The sequence below is a fragment of the Physeter macrocephalus genome, chromosome 14 (assembly GCF_002837175.3).
Source record: "Physeter macrocephalus isolate SW-GA chromosome 14, ASM283717v5, whole genome shotgun sequence".
NCBI classification, from domain to species: Eukaryota; Metazoa; Chordata; class Mammalia; order Artiodactyla; family Physeteridae; genus Physeter; species Physeter macrocephalus.
This window is the reverse complement of record NC_041227.1, coordinates 13,129,876-13,135,477: the sequence shown is the minus strand read 5'-3', so window position 1 is coordinate 13,135,477 and position 5,602 is coordinate 13,129,876.

Below are 5,602 nucleotides of genomic sequence, written 5' to 3'. Positions count from 1 at the left end.
AGACCGGGGCACGAACCCGTGTCCCCTGCATCGGCAGGCGGACTCTCAACCACTGTGCCACCAGGGAAGCCCCGGAAGGCAGATTCTTAACCACTGGACCACCAGGGAAGTCCCTGATATTTCTAAACACTAATTTGGCGTTCGGCATGTTTATTCTATTTTGCAGTGTACACACGGATAGAAAATTTTTTTCAGTAACCGTATTTATTTTTAGTTTCCAAATTCTTGTTCTGAGGTGACTTCTTGAAATAAAGTTGGAGATGACTATGCTTGTATCTACAGAAAAAACATGGCCAAAAAAGTTTTTTGCACAAACAGCCTTGAACAGCAGTAATTAAAATAAGAACTGTCTCTCACACATACTGTGTGGGTGAGGCTACAGGAAAAAAGACACTGGCATACACTGATAGTAAAAAGTGATGCAACTTTTATGGGGATAATTTACCAATCTGTATTAAAAGTACACTGGCATTTACCCTTTGACCTAGCAATTCCACTTTCAAATATTTATACTACACCTGCATACATACAGAAGAAAGTGAGTACAAAGTTTTCATTGCAGCGTTATTAGTCATTGCAGGAGTGGAAACAACCAAAGTTTCCATCTATAGGGAATGACATAGCCACACATGGAATAGTATGTAGTGATAAAGAAAAAAATGAGGAAGCTCTCTTTTTATTGATATTGAATGATCTTCAAGATATAATGTTAAGAGAAAAAAGCAGAGTGCAGAAAAAGTCTGTACAGGATGCCACCTTTTGTACAAGGGGACTAAATATTTATGTTTGCTTAAAGAAATACAGGAAGTGTTCACATGAAACAGACAAAAGTATTTATCAATGGTAAGGGGGAGAGAGAGGAACTAGGCGGACAGAGATGGGTGGAAGTCAGTTTTTTCAAGGTATGCCTTTCCATATCATTCTGCTTTTTGAACCTTATGAATGTATTTTCTATTAAAAAAATTAAATGCAAAAAAGTTAAAGCCAAAATATATCCCTCACTTTTTACATGCCAGGTTCTATGCTGAGGGCATTTCATATAGCAGCTCATTGAAACCTCATGCTGAGAAGCAGGAGTAAAACGCTGACATCACAGTGGGGGAGACTGATGCTCAGAGAAGTTCAGTTACACTGTGACTCTGTGATTTGAACACGATATGTCTGACTCCAGATCTTTGCTCTTACATATGGCTGACCACCTCTCCATTGTATATTTTATTTCCATTTTCCTGTGTCCCCACCCTGCCCAAATGAATATGTAATGCATAATTCTCATTGTAGGATAGATTCAATTTTATAATTAATATTTCTAACCACAGCAAAGAGAGCAGAGGAGAGGGGCAGAATCTGTACTCAAAAGCTTGTCACTTGGGCCACAATGAGAACTGCAGTGGTAATGGCTGATTAAGATAAGATGCCTCCTAAATATCGTATTAACGCATATATGTGGAATCTAGAAAATTGGTATAGATGACCTTATTTGCCAAGCAGAAATAGAGACACAAACATAGAGAACAAATGTATGGATGCCGAGGGGGAAAGGGGTGGGGTGGGAGGAATTGGGAGATTGGGATCGACACATATATACTTTTTTTTTTTTTTAACTTTTTTTAGAATTAAAAAAAAAATAAATTTATTTTATTTTGACTGCGTTGAGTCTTTGCTGCTCTGTGCTTTTCTCTAGTTGAGGCGAGCGGGCTTCTTATTGCGGTGGCTTCTGTTGTTGCGGAGCACGGGCTCTAGGCACTCAGGCTCAGTAGTTGTGGCTTGTGGGCTCTAGAGCGCAGGCTCAGTAGGTGTGGTGCACGAGCTTAGTTGCTCCGTGGCATGTGGGATCTACCCGGACCACGGCTGGAACCTGTGTCCCCTGCATTGGCAGGCGGATTCCCAACCACTGCGCCACCAGGGAAGTCCCGACACATATACACTATTGATACTATGTATAAAATAGACAGCTGATGGGAACATACTGTATAGCACAGGGAACTCTACCTAATGCACTGTGCTAACCTAAGTGGGAGGGAAATCCAAAAGGGAGGGGATGGACTTCCCTGATGGCTCAGTGGTTAAGAATGCCGTGGAGCAGCTAAGCCCGTGCACCACAACTACTGAGCCTGCGCTCTAGAGCCCGTGAGCCACAACTACTGAGCTCACGTGCCACAACTACTGAAGCCTGCGTGCCTAGAGCCCGTGCTCCACAACAACAGAAGCCACCGCAAGGAGAAGCCTGCGCACCGCAACAAAGAGTAGCCCCTGCTCACCGCAACTAGAGAAAGCCCGCGCGCAGCAACGAAGACCCAACGCAGCCAAAAATAGATAAATAAATTTAAAGAAAAAGCTTATAAAAAAACAAAAAAACAGAAGGGAGGGGATATATGTATATGTATGGCTGATTCATTTTGCTGTGCAGTAGAAGCTAATACAACATTGTAAAGCAACTATACTCGGATAAAAATTAATTTAAAAAAAAAGATAAGATGCCTCCTACTAAGTGAAGTAAGTCAGACAGAGAAAGACAAATATCATATGATATCACATAGATGAGGAATCTAGAATATGATACAAATGAACTTATTTACAAAACAGAAACAGACTCACAGACATAAAAAACAAATTTATGGTTACCAAAGGGGAAAGGCGGGGGAGGGATAAATTAGGCGTTTGGGAATAGCAGATACAGACTGTTATATACAAAATAGATAAACAGCAAGGTCCTACTGTATAGCACAGGGAACTATAGTCAATATACTAAGCTATAATGGAAAAAATATGAAAAAGAATATTATATATATGTATTATATAACTGAATCACTTTGCTGTGTACCAGAAACTAACACGACATTGTAAATCAACTACACTTTTTTTGGCTGTGCCTCGAGACTTGCAGAATCTTAGTTCCTGGAGCAGGAATTGAACCCAGGCCATGGCAGTGAAAGCACTGAGTCCTAACCACTGGACCGCCAGGGAACTTCCATCAACTACACGTCAATAAAAAATAAAAATTAAAAGAAAAAACAAAGATAAGATGCCTTCAAGATAGGCATTACAAAAATGTGACTGGGGAATTCCTTGGCGGTCCAGAGGTGAGGATTCCACGCTTCCACTGCAGGGGGCACGGGTTCAGTCCTGGTGGGGGAACTAAGATCCTGCAAACCGCAAGTTGTGGCCAAAAACAAAAACAAAATGTGTTTGATCTTGGCTTGAGGCGAGCGGGCTTCTTATTGCGGTGGCTTCTGTTGTTGCGGAGCACGGGCTCTAGGCACTCAGGCTCAGTAGTTGTGGCTTGTGGGCTCTAGAGCGCAGGCTCAGTAGGTGTGGTGCACGAGCTTAGTTGCTCCGTGGCATGTGGGATCTACCCGGACCACGGCTGGAACCTGTGTCCCCTGCATTGGCAGGCGGATTCCCAACCACTGCGCCACCAGGGAAGTCCCGACACATATACACTATTGATACTATGTATAAAATAGACAGCTGATGGGAACATACTGTATAGCACAGGGAACTCTACCTAATGCACTGTGCTAACCTAAGTGGGAGGGAAATCCAAAAGGGAGGGGATGGACTTCCCTGATGGCTCAGTGGTTAAGAATGCCGTGGAGCAGCTAAGCCCGTGCACCACAACTACTGAGCCTGCGCTCTAGAGCCCGTGAGCCACAACTACTGAGCTCACGTGCCACAACTACTGAAGCCTGCGTGCCTAGAGCCCGTGCTCCGCAACAACAGACGCCACCGCAAGGAGAAGCCTGCGCACCGCAACAAAGAGTAGCCCCTGCTCACCGCAACTAGAGAAAGCCCGCGCGCAGCAACGAAGACCCAACGCAGCCAAAAATAGATAAATAAATTTAAAGAAAAAGCTTATAAAAAAACAAAAAAACAGAAGGGAGGGGATATATGTATATGTATGGCTGATTCATTTTGCTGTGCAGTAGAAGCTAATACAACATTGTAAAGCAACTATACTCGGATAAAAATTAATTTAAAAAAAAAGATAAGATGCCTCCTACTAAGTGAAGTAAGTCAGACAGAGAAAGACAAATATCATATGATATCACATAGATGAGGAATCTAGAATATGATACAAATGAACTTATTTACAAAACAGAAACAGACTCACAGACATAAAAAACAAATTTATGGTTACCAAAGGGGAAAGGCGGGGGAGGGATAAATTAGGCGTTTGGGAATAGCAGATACAGACTGTTATATACAAAATAGATAAACAACAAGGTCCTACTGTATAGCACAGGGAACTATAGTCAATATACTAAGCTATAATGGAAAAAATATGAAAAAGAATATTATATATATGTATTATATAACTGAATCACTTTGCTGTGTACCAGAAACTAACACGACATTGTAAATCAACTACACTTTTTTTGGCTGTGCCTCGAGACTTGCAGAATCTTAGTTCCTGGAGCAGGAATTGAACCCAGGCCATGGCAGTGAAAGCACTGAGTCCTAACCACTGGACCGCCAGGGAACTTCCATCAACTACACGTCAATAAAAAATAAAAATTAAAAGAAAAAACAAAGATAAGATGCCTTCAAGATAGGCATTACAAAAATGTGACTGGGGAATTCCTTGGCGGTCCAGAGGTGAGGATTCCACGCTTCCACTGCAGGGGGCACGGGTTCAGTCCTGGTGGGGGAACTAAGATCCTGCAAACCGCAAGTTGTGGCCAAAAACAAAAACAAAAACAAAATGTGTTTGATCTTGGCTCAACTTCAGTTTGAATTGATAGTCCAAAAACCAATTCAATAACGCTTTCAGAAGAAAATGTATTTTCATGAACTCAAAAATGGGTCTGAATTCATTGCTCCCTCTTTAGAAATTGTAACAGGTGTGTATCAGTTTCCCGTGGCTGCTATAACAAGGACCTACCACGAACTTGGTAGCTTACAATGACAGAAATTTAGCTTCTCACACTTCTGGAGGCTAGAAGTCCAAAATTAAGGTGTTGCAGGTTTGGTTCCTTCTGGACGCTCTGAGGGAGAGTCCATTTCATGCCTCTCTCCTAGCTTTTGGTAGCTGTCAGCCATCCTTGGTGTTCCTTGGCTTGTAGCTCCATCACTTCAATCTCTGCCTCCCTCATGCCACGGCCTTCTTCTCCGTGGGTCTGTGTCTCTCCTCATGTTAGGAAACCAGTCATTGGGTTTGGGCCCACTCCAGTCCACTATGACATCATCTTAATGATACACTACCCCCCAAATATGGCACTTAGGCGTATTGAATATTTTAAACTTCAGGAGTTCGTGAAAGAGCAGGAACAGGAAGGACTTTCTGACCTTCCCTGAAGCAGGTCATAAGACTCTCATGTGAGAGGTACCCTCCCTCTACCTGGAGGAAAGGAGCATCCTTATCTCTGAAGATGGAGTAATCTGAACAAACAGGCTGTGCTAAGTTTCCCCCAGTTTTCTACCTGGTAGAAAAACACTCAAGTTTAACTGTTTCTTTGGGTCTTCACTTCCTTATAAAGGCTTCTGTGTCTCATAAAACTTATATTCAGTACATTTTTTTTTTTTTTTTTTTTTTTTTTTTTTTGCGGTACGCGGGCCTCTCACCGCTGCGGCCTCTCCCGTCGCGGAGCACAGGCTCCGG